The 23,160-nt window shown below is 38.2% G+C and overlaps 1 protein-coding gene across 6 annotated transcripts in view; it reads left to right on the forward strand.

Annotated features, from left to right (window-relative positions):
- Positions 1-23,160, forward strand: part of TENM3 (teneurin transmembrane protein 3) — a 478,347-nt gene that overhangs the window by 26,586 nt on the left and 428,601 nt on the right. The gene's annotated exons all lie outside the window — the stretch shown is intronic.

Below are 23,160 nucleotides of genomic sequence, written 5' to 3' on the forward strand. Positions count from 1 at the left end.
CTTTATTCACTCCTGAACCCAGTTTCAGCTGGTTTTTTAATACAATCCACATTGTATTCACACAAGACCAGCTGTTTCTCCACTCCATACTTCTCCTCATGCCTCAAATAATTTGTTTTCTTGTCATACCTAAATTAAAACATGCGGGTACCACAGTGGCCACATTTGAAAAGAATATGTAGTTTCAGAATTAATCTCTTTTTTAAGCCCATACTTTCAATGGCATTTTCTGAAGGATCTGTGAACTCTAATAGGGGCCTTTTTAGTTCAATAGGAACTTCCAGTATTTTTGTCACAGTGCATACTTGTCTAAAAATTGCTTCAGTCTTTTCAAAACTACAAGGAAAAGACATTGCAGAGAAATCAGAACATACGTGTATCTTTAGCTGTCACTTTTGTAGCTTTTCTTTTAAAAAATGTACCAATTATATACAGGATATACTTCTAAAATACCACAGTTTTGTCCAGAGAGAGTTCTACATTAATCACAAAATTAAGTCATCCCTGCATCAGTAAGAAACTTTTTAAAAAGTAATTTTGCATTTTTTAATCTAACCTATGCTCTTTAAATAGATACTTTTCTGATCAGTCTTTTTATGTAAGAACTTTTAAGTTTATTGTAAAATTGGTGAAAGCATTTATATTTCCACTATTAATACTAATACAAGAATATAGAAGACAAAAACACTATTTGGGGTATGAGCAGGGTTTCTGTATGTAAAAACTTGTATGTCTGCATTAATGAACATGTGTCTAGAGTACAGAAATATGGTATTTCTTCACTTGGGAATTAATATGGAGGACTGGGGCATTAAAAGAGACTTGATTAAAAGAAAGAATATTGCAGAATTTTTCTGATTTTATAATGATACAGAGCAAATACCAAATCACTTCAACTAGATTATAGACCTTTCACAAAGCTACAGAAACATGTGAGAGCTACTAAATCCATGTTCTCCTGTTTAACTCTGGGGATTAAACGTTATTGTAGGCATATCGCCAAAGAGTTTTGACTTTCCATTTGCAGTATTCTGAAGGAAAGGATAGGAAATACAAAAGTAATTGCTAAGAAAAACTGTACTGATAATTTTATGTAACAGGGAAAATACACTGCTGGTTTCTAACCTGAGTCAAGAGTGACATTTTTACTTGACAACTATTGATTTTTTTATAAGTAAAGATTAAAACTGCATATGCAAAAAGGTCCTATTCAGATTGGCATCTTTGTGTGAGAAAAGGGCTTGTATTTCACACTCTGTGCATGTTGTTTTCTGATCCTGAGAGATAATATGGGCTCTGAAATTTGAATCACTTGCATATAACCTACAAATGGCACCTTTTTTGCAAAAAACAAGAGCAATTATAAGCAAATGACTGAACAGTTATAAGAAAAAAAGTAGTAATACCAGAAAGACAAATATGTCTGGCATTCTCAAATATTAACAGGAGACAAAAATGAAAACAAGAGCATCTAGTTTTAGTGCCTACACTTTTGCATGCTTTGATTTATGTCATGATTTACGTTTGAGGCATACAGACAATAATGACTGATACTTTAGTCTTCTTTTTTATTTAAAAAATACATTTATATATAATGTACTAAAGGGGCATTGACCGGTATAATACAATTAATCTCAGAGATGTGCATTGAATTAATGTTCTCATTTGCAATCTTAAAAATCATAAAGTGTATGAATAATTATCTCATGAAAATTAGTTTGGGTTTTTTTACATAATTATACAGTCAACTTCAGTGGTTACTAAAGACCTGAAATGGGATGAATTACAAAGTATCTCTATAAACATGAAGTAAGTGAGCTTTTACATTGGCAGAAGTGATAGCAATCCCATTTATCAATAAAAACTCAGGCAAAAAATATCCTAAATTGTCCAGGGTATGGGATATTGTCTGTAACTGAATCAAATTCTTTAAATCCTGAAACTTATATTGCAAGTCCCTCCACCATTCCTTTAAAAAATAAATAAATAAAGGGGGGAAGTGCAAAGGGAAAGAGAGAGAAACTTATCTAAATCTCCAGCATTAGTTTAGGAATTTTAATACTCTGTCATTTAGGACTTGGTAGACAAATTTAAAGATGAAAATCCCATGAAAAAGGCGCGTCCATTGTAAATGTTTTTGCTTTCTAAATTCAGGCTCAGTTTTTGGTTTTGTCTTGTTTTACATGTAATAGAAAGTAGTGGTTTCCCTATTTTACAATGGGCAATTACATAAAAAAGTGTATGGCATATAAGCATTAAAGCTGTCCACGTTCTTATTTGAAGTGGCAAAATTAGTCAGGAGTGCTTTCAAATCTGTAAATTTTTATTCTATTTTGCCCCACCCCCATCCCCCCCACCCCCCTCACCCCCCCCCCCCCCCCAAAAAAAAAAAGGTCTTTGTGCTTTTGGAATATCAGAGTAATCAATGCCTTACTGAGCACGCATCTTAGGTGACTCATCCGAACCTAGATACATTTTAAAAAGCAAGGAGCTTTCAATTCCTGCCTTCTAAGTTGCTAGCTCTCCTGGATGAATCACCCAAATCCTAATATTTCCACATTTTAAAAATATTAATTTTAAAACTAAGCAGAATCATTAGACTGATATTTAACTATCATGCACAAGTTATATGAGTTTCTTAGATGAGCCTTTAAAAGTAACCACACTGTGAGGGCATGGGGTTTGTGTGACAGAGCAGCACTAGAAGGTGGTTTCACTGCAGTCCATTCTTCCAGGTGCTACCTGGCTGGGCTATACACTTTTTTTCTTTTTTTTTCCCAGTTTGGGTGAGTCATTTACCTACTTTGCATTTTGGTTGGTTCCTCAGTGAAATTAAGATGGTAATATTCTAGCTGCTAAGCCTGGTTTTAAAAGCTTATTTTCTCAAACAACACCTGAAATGGGCTTCACTATATTCATACCTAATAATAGTACTGGTAATAATCATAAGGAAGAGAATGTTATTACATGAAGCTGCTAGTTTTGATTTTATTTGTCTTGAATGATAAAGGATGTTGGCAGTGTACGGTATTTCAGCAACTGTTTTTACTGAATCTGTATTTATGATGTTCTTGTTTGAAAAATAAGTAATGGAAAGAAGTCTTCATACATATTTGAATCTATGTATTACAAAAGAGGCACAACTCATTGTTCACTCCCGTGAAGGCTTCATTGAAAATGATAATCAGTGCCACTTAGCCTTGGGTGTGCATCTTAAACCTTTAAGGAAGTTTCCTGGGACATAGTATCTTTTGCACATGGGCTAAGCACATTGTAAAACCTCTAGTCAGGTCTGTCTGAGAAACATGGTTACATTTGTGGTGTTGGCTCAACTTTTTCTTCCCCATCACTACAATGTTAGATAAGTGGTGAAAACAAAAAGTGCTTGAAATTCGTAGCAACTGATCAGATTTGATCATGATGAAGTGCATTCTACTGTATTTTATGTTTAAGTGTGAAATTAATGTTTACAGAATAATTATTAAGCCACAAAAATTAAAGTTCCTATTGTAAATACTGACACAGCTTTAATCATAATAGCATAAATGCAGCATGTGTAAAAGATAAACTAAAGGAATTCACAAATTCCTATGTGAGCTTGCTATGTACAGGTTAGAGGGATGGATGGATGGATAGACAGATAGGTAGCTAGGTAGACATCAGACATTATAAAGTATAGTTGCCATAGAGCAAAGGAATGTATGATATGCAATTAAATACATGTGTTAATGAAGTAGCAAAATTGTACACATTTAACAGTTGTTCATTTTTCATTCACATGGATGTGTAAATACACAGAATAATAGTACCTGACAAAGAGCTAAGAGGAGGGTTAACATCCAATGTGAGGTGGAGTGTTTAATGGATGAACTTAAAAGCAGATAACAATATAGCATCCCATGTATACTTTCATAATTGCGTGTTCCTCCAGAGATAATGGATATCATTATCAGCGGCGCCTGTCCTAAGAAACTTGGCAAGGTTATGATTGTTTGTTACAGCTTTGGTTATATTAACATACACATTAATATTTATAAATATTTGATGTCATGTTAATTTTTCATATAAGATGATTTATGTAATGCTGCTGTGCCCTGTTAGAGGGCATTTGCAGTGTGCTTCAGAAGGGAAGAGAATTGATGCATGTTCTTTAAGAGGACTTGTCCATGTATTACAGTGCTCACAGTGCATTATTCTGGAGAACAGTGATTTAAAGATAAATTATTTGAATTGCAGATACACTCCATTAACATTTTAAATAAAACATAAAGAAAAGACACTCTAAAAAATACAATAATATTATTAACATTTTTCCCCCTAAATAATGAAAAAAAAAATTAGTGTTAAACACCTTGGTTTGACCTACATTCCAAGACCTTTTTTGTCATATTGGGGAAAATTAATAATTACTTTCATGGCCTACCTGTAGAAATTTAGGGGAAACACTGCATCGACTTTCCAAGTAGTTATTGAGGAAAGAATAATTGTATGTATCTTTTTATAGATATACATCCTTTGACGAAGGAGGTAGGTAGCTTACTCTAAATCCAACCATAAAGAAACATAAAATTTAGCTCTGTCTAAAGCAGTAAGTGTAACATGAGAAGTGGCAGAGATGTAAATAATTATGCCATTCAACTTCACCATTTCTCACTAATAACTGGAAGAGCAATAACAAATCATTAAGTTTGTGAATTAGTGGATATGCAAGAAAACGCAATGCAAGGATAGTGTATCCCAAAATGTAGGGATTTTTATTTGACAAATGTAGATTAGTTTGAATGGTTCGTAATACTTCATACTTGCAAGAAAAAATGTTATAGGCTATTTTGTAAAACAATAAAATTTGCATAACAGGACATCTTACTGCAGCACATTGCCTGCTAAATCTTTGGGAAATGGGCAAGATCCCTTTTTGTGCATTCTCACGTATTTGCAAGTTAAATGGATTTTAGTGCAGCAGTATCACATAATGTATTTGTTCATATATACATTCTTCTGCAGAGAGCCACATTATTAATCCATTCATTTTACTTTTTTATACTTGGATCATGAAGAAAGACTTAAAGAAACTGGTAGAAAAGAAAAAAAACCCACAAACAAACCCAACAACAATTATTTATATTCTTTTTTGTTTATTTGTTAACCAGATATTTAAAGTCACTTGCAACTTTAAGAATTGCTTTATACTGATGTCTGGTATTTTGTTTGGTTGTCTATAATACATGCTGTTAATATAGGGCTATTTCATTCACAGAATTTTGTTTCAAACCCAGACTTCATATCAATATTGCTTTGAATGAGTCAAAGTCCCAGGCTTCTGATATCTTGAAAATTCCTGTGGGGCATCATCCTAGGCAGATCTGCAGGGTGCTGCCACATCCCTAAAACAAGCAGCAATAAGCATCTTCCTGGCTGAGCCAGCAGAACTGAGCTTTGTGTTCTACCCTCTGCTGAGCAGACCCCTGAAAATTGCTCAGCTGATCCTCCATACAAATTAACAGTAGGACTTGGTAAAAGTGAGTCTACTAGCCCTAAGTTAGTAATATATTCTTGTAGGTTTGAGTGCAAAACATTCATTCATTATCCTCAGAGAAATTCATAGCTTAGTGGGGGGGGGTTTAAGGTTGTAGATTGCAAAAAAAACTAAGAGTAACTCCATAAATATGCATGGAATATATTAATGAGTTATAATCGCAGAGGTTTCAGGTGACAATGAACTATGACCATCTTTGATTTTATACTTCCTCCGTGATGTGCAGTCACCACTTGTCTTAAAATTAAGGTATTTTAGTTTTGCCTTTTGAATACTAGGATGTGCTGTTGAAGAGTGGTTGGTAAGGAGGGAGCAAGTCTGGTTTCTGGCTCTGTCACAGATTTGCTGTATTATGTCAGGCCAGTTATTTAGGGGGGAGTGTCTCTAACTTCATGTCCTGTGTTACATATACCTACTAGTTAGACATCTGCTCCAATCTAGTCATGTGAACAAGTTCTATAGCCATTACAGAGGCAGCAATCATAGAAAGCAGCTCATCCCTTCTTAAGTGACTAACAGTGCTGGGATGTATTCCTCATTTCTTTATATTCCTTGAGTGGAAGTTAGGTAAGAAAAATGCCACCTTCAGTATGAAAATTTTTTTTGTGATCATGAAAATGAGCTTTTGGAAGTTGCGATATGCAGAGAATTCCTTAGCTCTGCCAGCATAGGACACCAATCCTTTCTGAGATACAATGATCCCAAGCTTTCCATACAAAACCACCATCTCTCTTCTTCTCCTACTGAGGGGTTTCCTGGCTGAGGAATTTGATTCTCAGTATCTGTCACCAGGCCACTTTCAAATCAAGGTACAAGCATTGGGAAAAATATAAGTGAAGTATAATTTCAGGACTCATAAATTACAAATCTGGATCTTTCAAAAAGTGGATATGATGGATGAATTAGTTTATGGAGAAATAATTTGTTTCTAAGGTATGACCTACAGTTTTCCTTAATAGATAAAATATTACAAACCTCTTACATCTAAAAAGTAGGTTTTTAACACAAATGGCACTGGTTTAGTTACATGTCAGCTTCTAACAGTTGGGAAGTAGTTCTGGGTTAATTAATCTGGAACCAACAATAATGTTTAGTATCTTGTGGTTCAGCAACTGATCAAAGCACAGCCTGTAACAGCAGTATACAGGACTATTTGCCTAGGAAAAAAAAAAAAAAAAGTTTTTATCTGGATATGGATGTTTCAAAAAACATGTCTTTACAGCTTCCAGATTGAATTGTTAAAATAAGTTATCTGTGGAACTTCCCTGGAAAATATTTTACAAGTAATGTCAAGGGAAAGGCTTGTTACGAGTTTTAACAAAAGGAAGCCAATGCATTTTTTTCATAGCACTCAGATGGCACATATCATGTATCCTTACTTTGCTCTCTGAGTCTCTAGAATCTCTGTAACGTGGACCATAATTACCCAAACACCCACCTTTGTTACTGCAAAGTCTTTTCACTTTTGAAGTCAGCTGATCGTATTTCACTTTAAATCATAGATGTGAATGAACAGTATCTCTTGATTTTGGGGCATCTGATTTTAAAATATTCCCTCCACTTGTCCTATGAAATACAAGCACATCTTCAAAATTACATCTGTAATATTACATAGACTGTTGCCTTCAGGAATAATACTTTGATGAATTTGTGATTGGATTTGGTCAACTACATTTATAATCGTTTAAAATAAAATAAAATAAAAACCTAGCAGCACTTTGACCCAGAATTGGATTAGATAATGTAGTGATGAGTGTTGTATAAGAACCTATACTATAAGTGAGAGTACTGGAGAAGAAAGTATACCTGGATTTAGGCTACTATTTCTTAAGTCCTCTTTTCAATTTCCAGTACCAAATGAGAATTTCATCAGAGTTAACTACCGTGGAAGGGGAGGGTGAGGAGAAATTACATAGAATCTCTGGGCTGGAACATGATTAAGTAGCCATACAATACGGTAACTGAAATGACAGTGGACATAATTGGTCTTCTCTGTGGGAAATACTGGTATGGGCAGCAGACGCTAACAGTGAGAAGAAATGGCAAATTTGTACAAAATATAAGCACCTATTGTCTAATGAAAATCTTATAATAAAATTGATAATTTTTAATATGGAAATTAATTTTATGCAGGGTTTAAAAAATAAATCTATGTTAGGACAAATTTATGTTGATAGTATTATTAGGAGTGTATTTCACACAAAATGCAAATGTAAGGCAAAATCAACAAAAACATTCCCATCATTTTTTTTTGGACCAGTAAAACCAGTTGTTCTTAATCACATATTTTATTGATGAAATCTTAATGTTGTGCTAGAAAGAATATACAGGGGTAATGCTTTGTTAACTTCCATTACCCAAGTTGTGAGAAATTCAAACAATAAACAAATATCATATATAATGACAAGTACATTGAATAATCAGAGGGGGAAAATTCGTAGTAAATCCTGAGCAGTATTAATACCAAAGGGAGGCATTTGCGATATATGTTTGCATTGTTCATAGCCTTTTAAGCTTCTAAGTGCTGAAAGCCTGCCTGAGGGGTGATTGTAACTATGCATGGGCAGGAAGAGAAGCCAAGGAGGCACACTCTCTCTCTAGTTCAGCTATGAGAGGGCATAGAAGCAAGCATCATATGTTGTGTGCAGCTTGAAGTAAAACAGCATAATTCCAGTTAACAGCTCATTTTAGCTTTTAAAAATTCACACACGTCAAAAGGAGTGATTCAGTGAGACTTACTTGTCCATATCCCTTTTTTCTTTTCTGTTGTGTTTCTGGGTAGTAGGTAGAATATGAGGGATGCAGGCAAGAATAGATGAGGCAGAATGTGCTGGAGAAAAGAGAGCAATAAAAGCAGTCGTTGAGAAGATACTATCAAAGTTGTTATTTTGTAAGGGAGAAAGTCACTAATTATGATACAGACAGAATGGAGATGCCTTCTAACAAAGAGTGGTCTGGAACCGTTCCTTAATTTACAAAATAAAAGGTGGTGTAAAGTCCTACACTATCCATGATATTGCACTACAGCAGACTAAATGTTGGTCACAGTACTGAAAGGAAGATAATTACTGTAAAAAATAGCAATACTCTTTTTAAGCAATGGGTGATTTTAAATATTCATTTTAATAAAATATTCTAGTAAATAGAAATACTGCAAATGCTCAGTACTCAGTACAAATCAAAGTAAAATACAAATACAAGTAAAATATTTAACATTTCATTATAAAATGGTAATATATACTATAAAAATACACAAACACGAGTTATTAATGCATTGATGGAAAGGCATGCAGCTGGAAATGACATTTCTATACAACAGCAACAAAGAAAGGTGACTAATTCCTTCCCATCAACTTAGCAAAAAATTTCTGAAGTAGGAAAAACATTAAATGGAGCTTTTGCAATGTAAATTAAAAAACTGGTTCTTTCCACTGCTTAACTCTTTGATAGAGTTTTATTAGGTATTTTTTAAAAGCTGCTGCTAGAAAATTGGGCCCAGGTAACTAGTACAAAGTGAAATCAGTAAAGCCATGCTATTTTCTTCTAGCATAAGTTTGAAATTCTCAACTAACTTATATCATTCTTCTCTTAAGTGTTGGGGTGTTGGGTTTGGGGTGTTTTTTTATTTATTCTAATTTTTATTATTATTATTTTAGCAAGCATTTTTTTTTATATTAAATATTATTCAGATCCTTGCTTTTTATCCTGATATCTACTTGTTTTACTATAAGCTATACCATATATAATGTGGAAATTCAGACATAAGTGGGGAGAGGCAGAATTTGAACAGCCTTCAATACAGTGTGAAAATTAGCCAGCATGTTGGTTATGACAAGGAACGCTTCCTCTAATCTCTTCAATGACTTGTGCATAGATTGGTATGACAAGTGCTCAGCATCACAAGTTACCACAGCTAATCAAAGGAAGCCCCATAATGAAATTGCAAACCTCCCATTTCTCTTCCTTTGCAAGCACGGGGCTGTATAGCAAAGCAACAATCTGGCCATTTGATATGGTTTCCTGTATCTGACGCAAACAAGGCAGGAGGATCAGGGGAATAAAAAGTAATAGGAGACAGAAGGAGGCCAATGGTTTATATTTTCTACAATCAACTTCTAGCATTTTGAACAATTGGTTGGATACATTCATTATGGGTTTACAAGCTTGTAAGCACTGTTGCTATTTTTTCCTCTTGTTCATGCAGGTCTTCTCCAGACTCTTTCTCAATGATACAGAAAATATATTCTTCTGTTTTCTAATTTTTACCAGTTGTAGAAACAGCGCTGGGAGTATTGCACCTGCCAGCCATCTGAACATTCAATATATTCTCCTTGAAGTTTATAACAAAGTAGTGAGAGTTCATAAATCCACAATTACATCAGGGCTTCAAAAGAGTAATTTCTTTTATCATTTGGTGAGCTAAGTTACAAAGTGTCTCCTAGAAAAAGTATGAGATTGTATTAGGCAAACTAAGCAGTCTCACATGTATCAGCTCAGTACTAAATGCTTGGCACAGCTGAATGAGAAAATAGCCTAAAAATAATGTTTAAAAACAACCAGGTTTGAGTACAAAGTTCCCTAAAACTGTTTCTTTTCATTTCATTGACATTTAAATTTAAAAATGAAACCTACTAGACCAGCTCCTCTGTTTTTGCAACTTTAAGGGTAAATGCAGAAAAGAAAGATTTTAAGTCACTTCTGTGTAGTTAAGCGAAGGTTAAAATGGTCCTAGAAAACCTTCTCCTCATTTTCTGATTATTATGAATTAAATGGGCTAGAATGATGCCACAAGGGCTACTCAACGAGCCAGGATTAAGCTAAATCACTTCAGTGATACTGATACAGTGTAGAAACAGTCTTTTAATGCAAACCTTATCGGCTGACAACTAGTAGCAGTGAAGAGGCACGGTGGAGCTAAGTTCAGGATATTGTCCCCTGCTGGGAAGGAAATGTCCTCTTTGCAAGGTGAGGGTTCTGAAGATACTGTCTGAACTAAATATTTCCTACTTAAAAATTGCAGGAATTTCATCCCAGCCATTCTGTCTAGTTTCTGAAAGGGCACTCGAAGATGAGCAATGGAACTTAGAATAAAAAGATTTTTTCTTTTCCCACTGTAGTCTATCTGCTAGTCCCAGCACAGTCATGTTTTAGTGAGTCCATGCCCACACATCTCCTGTGGTCAATTAAAGTATAAAACTGAAGAGGAAGTATTGCAAGTATGAGAGAGCATTAAGAGGAGTGTGAGGTGGACAAAGCTGTGGAAAAAAAGGCCGGAGCTTAAGGAAGATGGATTTGGGTTTGACGTGTGTGAACTGGAGAGGATGTACGTGGGGAGGGCTAGTGAATGCCCCCAGGGAAGCTGGCTGAGTGATCGCTGATTTAGTCTGATGTCCAAAAAGGAAAAAATAAAGAGGAGGAGAGGAGTGTTTCAAGTAGAACTGAAACAGAATAATGGAGAGGTTTAAAGTGACAAGGGAAAGAGAGTGGGAATTACTTTGCTAATGCAAACATATTTTTTCAAGTCAAAAAATGAAATGTCTTCATTTGTTTCCAGTTATTTATCTTTGTTTAGCATTTTGCTTTCAAGTTGGGGTTTTTTTCCCTAAGAAAGGCATTTTAAACTGAAATTTAATATTGTTTATTTTATTATTATTATTATAACATATTCCAAAGTTAAGCATTTCATTTTCAAAATGTTGACCTAGGAAAAAAAAATCCAATATTTAATATCTTTTTCATTTAAAAGAAACTGATAGTTGAAACTGAATAGAAAGAGAATAGAGACATTTTCCCTTCATTTAGTGCACAGCAGAACTAGCTACCAGTCATACAGATTTATTAGTTGATAAAGATTTGTTGACCAAAGGGTAACATATCCGAGTACTTACTGTGAAAGCTGATGTTTATCCACAGAATACATTTTTTGTTTTCATGGGTTTTTGCTCAAAAGCTATAAGAAGAAAGTAAATTAATATTAAAATTTGCAAAACTATATTCTAATAGTAAGGAAGTAGCAAAATGTGGGATGCCTGTGAAATATTTTTTCTGTGGTGGTGTTACATGGTTTAAATGATCACTTCATGCACAGAAAGACCCTCCTACAGAAATGAATCACCAGTTTGTACCAAATGGGCTTTCCTTAGAATCGTTTCTTCTTTAACTGAAAAATATGAATATGTGTTTGTGATGGATTGCAAGGCAAAAGGTGATTTCATGGTTAGGGAACATTACATGTCACCTGAAGAACTGAACAATCAGTTTGCCTATGCTAGAGTTTTTTTATATGATTCTGGGCAGGTCTCTCAAGCCCAGATGTTCACAGTTGGCTCTGCTGGGTTAGGTATTCTCTAGAAACACCTACGATGCTACATGGCACACTGCTCTCTGTCCTCAGCCTACTGGTGCATTCCAGATTAGGCACTCAGAATTTCTAGTCAGACAATTCTAGAGTATTAATTCTGGGCCCCAATAGGTTTATTTCCAATATAAAATACTACAGAGTCATGTCCACAGTACCACAGACCTGCCTACAACAGACCTGATAATGTTTTTATTCAGTGCATCATTCTAGTGGCACGTAGTAAGAGAGATTAGGTAAAAATCTATGGGTTGTAGAAGATAAAAATGCATAGTGATTAACTGCCTTCCCTCTAAATAAGACTGGCCTCTACAAAAACTAAGTATTTGATCATTAAGGAGAATACTTTTATATCTAAAAGCAGGATACTGACATACAGTTACACAGGCAGCCTTGATTATTGATGGCATTGGCTGATTTTTGATTGGTTCATATAGCAACCTCATTGCTCTTTTCATATCGCTTCTCATTTTAATGTGTAATAATAAGTATACGTGTTAAATGGGCCTGATATTTACATGAGGATTAACACATGCAGATGCACCTCTTTAAGCCAAAGTAGTATTTACACATATAGAAAACAGAAAAATGAGGAATATTATCAGCATAGACATGGAACCTATTATCAAATTACCAAAGGAAGTGGTGTGTGAATTTGATTATTGCCAATGTTGTTACTTATTTGTATTGCCATGGCTTCAATGAGCACTCAGACTGCGAGAGCTCTCAGACACGCTGCATTAGACATGGCATAAATGGAAAAAGACTCTTCCTGCTTCCAAAGAACTTCACTATCTAAGCATAAAACAAAAGCAACAAGGCAGTGCAGCTAGTGGTGGCACACGGCAGCATGAAGAGTATTGGTCAGCACAAACTCAAAAACTGTCCAAGCTTTTTGAAGGTATCACAGGAAAGAAAATCTCTAAGAAGCAGTTAGAAAACAAGTGAGACAGCTAGCTTTGTGCTTTTTTTACAAAGAATTTCTTCCAAGTGTGAAAGAAATCATGGGGGGCGGGGGAGCAGAGAGATACGTTTCAAACTTTCAGAGTTGGCAACAGCAACGGGCATCATATGCCAGGCTGACATGGGTGTTGAGCTCTTGACAGTAAGAAAGCGATGACTGGCAGCCTGGGAAAGGGCAATGGGAGAATCCTTAAAATGAAGACAAGTAGCTTAAGTTTGGTAGCAGAGAAGAGGCTGCCAGAGGAGGAAAGTGCTATTGCCAGGGTGCCTGGAATGGCCAAAGTGGCAGGCTGTACAAATACAACCTTTGCAGGAACACTCGAGAAGGTTATAAGCCACGTAAAACTGAATTGATATGTTTCTTTATCTGTTCTTTTACTTTCTATGATAGAATTCCTTCAGACAGACATTACAAGTTTATTGTTCTGAGATTGTTTTGAGAACTATATATTTTATAATGGAAAAATACAAATGCAGAGTTCTAGTTTTGCCAACACATGAGCTATAGTTTTCTGCTTGCTGCTGCTGCTTCTTTATGGTTTTCCATTTCCTTATGATTAGTGTAAAAACAGAAAAGCTATATTTTTACAATATCCATATACAAAGGGTTTCACTAGTTTTCTTCGAATACTAAATATTTCAGAAAGAGGAACTATAGCTGTGTGCTTTAGCAAGCTTTTAAAAAGGTTTATGTTGTAAAATGAAGCTGGTTAGAACTATTTCCTTTTCCGTTTTGCCTTGTTGCAAGTCCTGTTCCCAAAATAGTGGGACAGCTTCTCTCTGAGTCAGCAAATGTTAGAGCTGGCATTGGTGCTGAACTGGGATTTAGGTTTTCTAAGATTCCATCCTTTTGTCTGAATTCAGAGACTTGCTATGATATCAACACATCATAAGTATTCAGTGGTCTGATGACAATTTTAGCTTTTAAAAAATCCTGCCGTTACTCATCTTCTGTTGAAAGCTTTGATGAATACACTATTTCAGATCTAGTCTTGATCAGGAGAAGTAATGTAGAGTCAGACATGCTGTGTGCAATTACACTGCCACGAAAGCAGCAACGCTAATGTTGCACTGCTATGGTAGTAGCTGAGAATTAACAAAATGAAGATCATGAAAGCAAAAGTGATTTTGTTTTTCATCCTTCATTCTACTTAATTTTTCTGTATTTAAATTCCTGGAAAAAAAGACCAGAAAGAACTCCTGCATCCAGAAGCTATGGGTGTTTCAACATCACCTTAACTAATATACGCAGTATTTAATAGACAACTGAAAGAAAACACAGACAGAAGGTTGAAAGCATATGATAGAAGGGACTATGGCAGTCCACATTTATATGAGTGCCAAAACTGTCTCCACTGTTGGTGGTTCTCCAATGCTGAGGTGAGATGTGGAAAAGAATACAGAGTCCCACTCAAGCTGCTATGGTTCTGCATGCGCATACAGAATTCACATTGTTCTGAATACAAGACAAATATCATAGGATCCAAATTTAGGTCACTCTAAGTGACTGAAATCAATTCTGTTCAGAACTGCTATTTGAGGGCAGAATAATCTGGTAGACAATTCTTTTTATGTATAATTTTCACTGAAGACATTTGGAGTCTTCCATATTTAGTTTCTAGTGATTTAAGAACTCTATATATTCAATTCAGTTCATTTCCATTTTAAAAAAAAACCACAACAAAAGTCTATTTTTAAGGTGTTGTGAACTCTTCTCAAGCCAGAAAAATAAACACATTTGAACAGAAAAGATTTGGAAATCCAGAATGAGGATAATTTTTATATCCTGAAATAGCACAAATGTCAAGTTAAAAAACTGAATTCTGGTCTAGCAAAGTTGATACAAGGGCACCAGTATTAGCATCTGTGGTAAAGTTTCCGATTGCTCTGTCAGTATATATGAACGCTTGTTTTTCTGTGTCACTTCCTTGGTTTTCCTAAATGGAAATCTCTCTAGAGAGGATTGGCTTTCTGCATTATGTTTCTTGTAACTTTTTAAAAGGTAATGCTGATAGGTTATGATGCAGTTAACATACCTGCATATTAGTAGAATTCTTGATTATAGTTGCCATAGTATGACCGGTCTGGCACCAGATGGAAGGATTAAAAAAAGATGTCTACCTAATAAACTACCAGAGTCACCATACTCTTTCATCTTTATACCTGATACCTGGACAGTGGCGTGGTTGTAGAGCTGACCTACTCTTTATCTGTGTCCTTGCTCCACAAAATAGTAGGTAAGAAGTATCCCTGAAGTCTGGAGGAAGAGGAGCCTACAGCTTGCTTCCTGACTAGCACTCTTCTTCTTCCTGGGTTCCTCTAGCATCAGATTGCCCTGCTTTTCATAAACAGAAAGCGGACCCCTAAGTTGTTAACAGCATGTGGGGCTCCACACACGATGATTCCAACATACATAGCATAGTACCATACCAATATGGGAAATTAGCATTTTCAGCTCATGCTGTTCCTTTCACACAAGAATCTTGGTTTGAATGCCTAGCAGTATAACCCATTTCAACAACACTAACAAAATTTTAAAAAATCTTTCACTAAGAAGTTACATTCCATTGCCATGGAAACACATGATAAACCTTACAAACAGGGTTCAAATAGGAAATGTTTGGGAACACAGGTCCAAAACCAACTGGACTTACATACATTGTTGCTCAATAATAATACATGATTTATATTGCTATAAGTGAGAAGTTCTGAGAATATATGAGAAGCAAGATTGTAAAAAACAGTTATTTTCTCTGATGAGCTGATATAGTTGGAATAAGCAACAAGCTTTCATATATGGGGTCCCTTCATCAGGATCGTCTATCAGGTATGATAAGAAAGTGTTTCCATTAAAAAATAAGATGTCACTTGGCAGGGAAAGTGAATATATGTATATATTTATATATTTTAATTTTATAAGGAAGCACTAGAACATCCAAAGCTTTTGTGAAATCAGGGGGCGGGGGAAGAGCTGTACCTTGAGGCTAGAAAGACCCAAGAAAACCATGGACTAAGCAGGTATTTTTTTGTAATTTGAAGTTCCACAATGTCTGCATGTACACAGAGAGGTTGTAGCCCCATGGTAAATGTGTGATGCGCCTCTGTAAGGCTCACTAATCCAGCTTTTCTGAGGCAACTCCTGTGATTCCAAACCTCTGAGCCACTTCAAAGAACTCCTGTTTTAAAAAGTATCAAAGACGTGCTGGGGAAAAAAAAAAAAAAAAAAAAGTTTTATCCTCTGAATAGAGAACGGTACCTGTCCAGTGGTCCTAAAGAAAAGTAACTGGCAGAGTATTGTATAAAGTAGACAATATTTAGGCCAGGACAAGTACTTAGTTTAGCATTTGCAGCCCCATGACACACCAAGGCCTTTGTATTATTAGAAAAAGAAAGAGAGAGTTCCCTCTGCCAGATACAAATCAGTGCTTGCTTCTGGTCCTGAACATCCACACTGCCATTCAGAAAACAAGAACACCTCTTATCAACAACCTAGAAAGCACAAGACTCCAAAACAAGATAATCTTTACTCTCTCATACAAGTATTAACAAAAAAAAAAACCAAAAAAACACCTCCCCACCCCCCATTATTTACAATTTTTCTGTGGAAGAAACATGAGATATGCATAAGTCCTTTACAAGCAGAAGAATACCAAGAATGGTTTAACAATTTTCTGCAGAGTATGTGGAATAGTCCAAATACAATAGCTGTTGTAATGGCACTCATTTGGAGCAATCTGCCCACCTCCATCATGACTTTACTGTTTTGTAGCATATATCAATAAAACCAATGAGCCACAGCATCATGCACTTTCCTTTCTGGAAGACAAGGCACCAGCATGAGTTTTTAATATATGTGCATGTTTGTTATAAACAACACATACATTAGTGAAGATATTTCGGGATCTTGTGGTGCAGCTTTTCTGTGCTAGGGCAAAATGATTAGACTTAAAATTTCTATTTGTTGGAAAGACCGTATCACCCAATTCTCCTGTAAATATCTTTAGCTACTATTTATTTTTAGGCTGCTACAATTATGCCATATATGATTTGATTATTAGGGTTAGCAGAACCATGGCTAATGGAATCAGTATCATGGCTACAGCAAGCTTTGTGAATTCTCCCTGCCAGTTTTCTGCATAACTACTCTTATGTCACTCAAGCGGCACAGGGGTACTCTAACAATTAATTGTAAACCAGGGGGAAACTTTTAATGGACCTCTTCTTGAGATCTTGTGTTAAAAAAAGAAAAGTTCCCATGAGTGAAGTATAAGTTAGCTTTTCCAGGGGGAAAAAAAGGAATGAATTACATTTCTCTTCTTGTCCTTTAAATGAATAGCGTAGTTTGGGTGAAATTATCGGGCAATTGCATGCCTTTTATGCAGATAATGCTATTTGATGAAAGCGGTGTTTTGATCTGCTGAGGATAATACAGATCCAGGGTTGGATTCATTGGTGAGAGTAAAGCTGTCTTCTGTGATAACTTCATCTCAGCATGAGGTCAGACGGGGAAAACTGGGATGGGGGATTAAAAAATGACACAGTCGGAGCAGTATTCAGTTCCCTGCTGTGCTCCTGGCTGCACACTATAGCTTATGTTTCTGATCTGTTATGGTATTGTCTGCTTTTCTCTCCCAGAGCAGAAAGAGATTGCTTAAAACTTTTCTTTTTTCAGCTAGAGGGATTAGTTCAGTGCAGCTTTTTTAATTAAAGAAACTGTATCTTTTTCAATGTAATTTAAGGCTGTACAAGAAGGCCATCAGCATTCATAACTTAGCACTATTACCTGTAACAAAGCCTAGCCGTTCATTTTACATTCAGAACAAGAAATCGCTATTAAGAGTTTTGAGGGTTAAAAATTGATAATTGGCCCCACGATTGAAAGAACCGCAGTTAACCATTATCTCCTAAAAGTTTTCTGTGGAGGAACTTCAGACAGCTTTGCTGTTAGTTTATCTGGGCTTTCTTAACTAAATCTCCATTACATCAGGAGAGTGGGTAAAAAATATTCTGATATGTGGAAATAGACCTAAGCATATTTTCTCCACAAAAAATATAAAAATATCCTCAAACATTAAAATGGCATCTATTGAAAATGTCTCTGTAATACCAGCAACTTCCTCTTTAGGTCCACATTTATTTTCACTCAACAGTTTTTCTGAAAATACAAGTACCTTTATTAATTAGTAATAATATGCAAATAATTGTCATGATACCTAGCAATGGTCAGTGTGTATGCGTGTCTATAGATGTGTGTTGATGCATATATGTGTGTGTGGATGTATATCTATATTCATATATAGATACACATCTATATTCATATATAGATAGACATACATCCACACACACTCATATATATTTTTCAGCTCAGGGAGTTGAATTTACAGCTCAATTTAAACAAGGTTAATGGCTAAAAACCTTCAAATGTTTCAAATAAGGCCCATATGGTGATCACTTTACAAAGCATACAGGGACTGTGCTTAGGTTGCAACATACACATTTCCAACTAAATTCCATGCCAGATCAATTAGAAACAGTTCTCCTGAGCAGACAGGAACAAACACAGATTGTTACCACTCTACTGCCTGAACTCTTGTCTTCCAGGAATGAAAACAGTCATCTTGAATACAACATATTTTACTACCAACAGCCCAAGAAATTTTTTAAACCAGTAGTATTTTAATAAAATCTCTGTTTAGGCACATCAGACAGAGCAATTAACATCCAAATTATCAAAGTAAAGTAGTAGACCATTGTCCCTCATTAGAGGTTTTAGTTAGAGAGGTATGTTTCCCAGACTGCATTTATTAGTGATGTCTTCTACTAGGAGGAGTACATGGCAGTGGAGAAGGAAAAAGAAGAGAAACAAACAGAAAAGCACATTTAGTTTCTTTTTTTCCTCATTCTACGTGCTTTTCTTTTCTTCAGATAATCTTTTCTGTAGACTTCCTTTATTTGAACAGTTAATTGGTGGAATTTCTTACAGTGGTTCAGGTTTTTTTTTTTCATACATCTTTCAGCCAGAAAGCCATAAAGGAAAAAAAAAAAAGTTAATTATGGATATGAAGTTTATTTAAAACAAGGCCTCTTTCGTCTTGTAAAAATCATAAATTCTGAATAAAAGTGACTTTATTACGTAAACCTCTGCATGCGCATATAAGGTCTGAATATTGACTTTTGCGTCACTATAAATATTCTGCATCGTTCCTGTTAATGGAAAATATGGCTAGTAACCCCCAGCTATAGTTTGCTGGAAAAGTGTTATACTGGCAAACACAAATCTTAAATTTTTCATGGCCTTGTGTACTAATTCACACCGATGGCAATAATGGCATTTTGTGACGACTCCTACTTATGAATACAAGGTGATTAAAGTGATTATGTGCTTGATTTTAAGGCCGTAAGTTTAGCTCAGGCAGTAGTTCCTACTGCAGTATTAACACCATATGAAAGGCATTTTTGTATTCCAAATTATATGCAAACTCCTTCAGGTTCTTTCCTAAGAACCCAATGAAGAGGGTCAGCAGTTGTGCGCAGCTGAAGTGCATCATTTTCACCAGAGGTCAGCTTCCCATATAGCTTTGTTTTATGCAGTGGAACACAAACTAATGTAGTGGAAAAGCATGACCCCCATTTAAAGGTTGATTTGTATGATAATCAGTACATTTAGTGGCTTCAAAATGAATGTGTGTAAGGCGCTATCTTGCTTTAATTAAGGTAATTAAGACATATTTCCCTCTGCAGACAGCTATTTAATTTTATAGCTTTGTCAGTGATCAGATTAGAATATTTGTTTTACAATTTTACCGCAATTCGATACTCGGGGAAAGCGCCTTTCTCGATCTACTTCTGGCAGCGGAGCACGCTGGTGTAAAAACTGGCGAGATCGCGCAGCTATTTCTGCGGAATGTTTACGGTTTAGCTACATGCGTCCCCCGGATCTCCTGAGTTATTTCTTCGGCGCATCCCTAGCGCACCGCTTGCACCCCCCCGCCCCCGCCCCCGCTCCCGCCTCCCCCGCCGGGGGAGCGGCGCAGTCCGGCTCCTTCTCCCCAAAGTTTCCCCGTTCCCGAGGCGGGGAGGGGTTTTCGCCCGGGATTACGGCAGAGGGTTGGTCACGGCCGGCTCGTCACCTTCTGACCCGGTCCAGGCACCTTCCCTCCCGCCGCGGTTCGCTCTCGGCGCGGGGGCTGCGAGCGGCGGGGGTTGGCTGCGCGGAGGCTGCGCGGGGGCTGCGCGGGGGCTGCGCGGGCTCGGCCGCCGCCCCACCCGAGCAGCCGGGGGGGGAAGGGGAAGGGGAAGGGGAAGGGGAAGGGGAAGGGGAAGGGGAAGGGGAAGGGGAAGGGGAAGGGGAAGGGGAAGGGGAAGGGGAAGGGGAAGGGAGGCAGGCAGCTCCGCCGCGTTCTGGAAAGCGAGCACTCGAGCAGCTGCTAACTCGGTCCCTTCCCGGGGCTCGCACAGGAACAGGAGCCGGGGAGCCAAGCGTGCGGAGGACGAACGGGAATAGTTGCTGCCATGTTAGGATCAGCCAGTAAGATTGATGGAAGAGTGGAGAGGAGCGGTTATTTATTTTTTTAATTAGGACTGTGATGATGGAGTATCCCGATGCAGGGTAGTGTTGCTGGTGGTTTGCATCGCGTAGAGGCAATCCCTACCTAGCTGCACTAAACCGCCTCTTGCCGCTTAGCCAGAAGGGAGACGGGTGGTTAGAAACAATTCCTTCCTCCATGAGCTGTAGACCAAGGACCTTTGACAAGGCAGAGGTTTTGAGGTCTGTTATCTTCGGACACGCGAGTACCCTAAAGAGCGTGGAGTCCTGGGAGCCGAAAGTGCTGATAAGCCCTGGCGGAGCCCGAGTTACCGCTCAAGTACGGAAGGACACATTAAGAGCAGTTTAAGAAGTTTGGAAAGAACGCGACAGGGTCTTGAATTTGTCGCATCTTTTGGTGTTACTGGCAGACGAGTGCAGGAGCCGGCACGCCTCGCAGCAGAGGACGTCCCGCTCTCTTCTTTCACCAACACCTACCGTCCCAAAAGATTTACTGATAGTCACATTTAAAAAAAAGGGCTCTCTAAGGCGATGGGGAACGCATACCCTTTTGTTCTTTCCCCACCGAAATAGGAAGCCTATTGGCAAGCCAAAAGAGTAAGGAAGGGCTGGGCTCTGCTTTTAGAGAGTTTAGTCACAGTTAACAGTTGACGTAAGGAAGATAGAACTTTCCTGCAAAGCTCTAACACAAATGTGACTGCACACTTTTCGAATTGGTTTAAACTCTGAAGGCTGAAATTTAATTAAACTTCGGTAAGCCTAGTAATGCTGCTTCAGTTATGCTCAGGTTAAGAGCACCAAAATATCTTCCTCTGAACTTCAAATGTGTATTAATAAGTAGCTGACGTTTGTTGTTGATCCGGTGGGCTTTGCACAAGGAAGGAATTATATAATCTTTCTATTTATAATAGAGGAGCATCTTAACTCACTGTATTTGGAGGTGGTAAAAAGTTCAGGTTAGTACTAGATGAATGGATTTAGCTAAGGTAGTGCAAATGGCTGAAGTAGTAGTGCAAAAATATACCACTTCATATGTTTGCATTTGCAAATATAATTTTTAATTTCGTCTTAGGGGACTGTAAACCAAAAAGCAGAAAACTGTATGTAAGGCTCTGACTCTGCAAGATTTGCTTTTAGTTTAGCAGAAATGCTATTTTGTGTGCTACGCAACAACAATTATAGCACGTGGCGTAAGTTCAGGGTTAAGATTACTCCCGTGTGTCTAGCTGTACGTGTTTTGTCACAAAGAATTTTGTGCAATTCACATTCTCACACCCTGAGTGCTTTCTTACAAGGACTAAAACCTTTGTAGGGCATTTTATTTGAAAGACAAGGTCATGGCGATTCTAGTTCTACCTGTATCGTCTGGGCACTTACCGGCACAGAACTCTGTCTGGAGAGGTCTCTCTGACTCCTACCTTTGCAAATGAAATCCCACCACTTCGGAGTCACCCCCGAAGGCAGCGCAGACTGTTCACTTCAATCCCATTGGTTTAGTTTTGGTACCTTGAAAAGAACTTTTCCAAACCTGTATTTAAAAGTAGTTACTCGGTAATACTGCGTCTTTCCTGGGGATGAAGACAAGTTATTTCCGTTGTAAAATACCTGGTTTGTTTTCTGTATGCTCAGCATTATGAATTACACATTGGCTGCCCACTTAAAAACGCTTGAAACGTTTGTGGTTTTCTATTGCACGTGCTGCATAACGCTGCTCTGTGATGCTGGCGGGGTGCGTGTGTGCGTGCGTGTGTGCTGTAACTCTCAAATGCTGATCTCAGCACTGTCGAATCGGTTTGAATACCCTCTCAGATCGAGCCCAGCAAAGTACGAATGCAACGGAAAACGCAGGGGTAAAACACTGGCGTGTGAGATGAGGTACAACCGCCGGACGGACCAGAGGTACAGCCCGAGCAGGGCTCGTCGGTAACGCCTGCAGTAACGGTCCTACGGCCGGGAGGTATTCCCAGTCATTTCGGGTCAGAGCAGTACAGGGGTTTTCCCTGGGAGCATTTAAGATAACACAGTCGCGCATCTTTCCTTACAGAGTCGGAGACGTGGCAGATAAATTCAAGTTTGGAAAATCAAAGTACTGCAGCGGGCAGCCTGCTGAACGTTCAAAGCTGCTCATCTGCCCAACTTGCCCGAGTGTTTCGCATCTCGTGTGTGAAACGCCTTTGAGTTTGAAAGGAAAGGATAAAGCAATGAGGAAGAGAGCGGTCCTAGACAGAGAGCTAGGTAACATCTCAGCGTGTGAAAAGTTACAGCCGCTACTTTGAGGCGGGAGGACGCTGAGGAGTCAGGGAGAAAAATAAGCAGGAGCGCCTTTGTACGCGAGGGAGAAATGGCTTGAAAAGCAGACGTTTGAGCCGTAATCAGGTCACTCGGCACCGGCCCCCGCCTCACTCCGAAAACTGCCGGGGCGCGGAGGAGAGGCCGGGCGGGGGCGGCGGGCGCCCGTGCGAGGGGCTGGCGGGCGGGCCGGGGAGCCCCGCCGGCGCCCATCGGCCTGCCCGGGCGCGGGGCTGCCGGCCGGCCCCGCCGCCGCTGCCGCCGCTGCCCTGCGCCGCCGCTCCCGGGCTGCCGGCAGCGGGCGAGGTGCCTCGGCGGGCTGGCCGGCCGCGGCGCCGGCTCGGCTCGGCTCGGCGCTGCGCGGCAGGGAGCCGCGCGTTATTTCCCCAAATTCTTCCCCTCCCCTCAGTACAAACAGATAGGTCCCCGCGGAAAACAAAATACGGCGGGCGGAAGCTTTCTGCCTCC

This window comes from Accipiter gentilis, chromosome 3 (genome assembly GCF_929443795.1).
Source record: "Accipiter gentilis chromosome 3, bAccGen1.1, whole genome shotgun sequence".
Lineage (NCBI taxonomy): Eukaryota > Metazoa > Chordata > Aves > Accipitriformes > Accipitridae > Astur > Astur gentilis.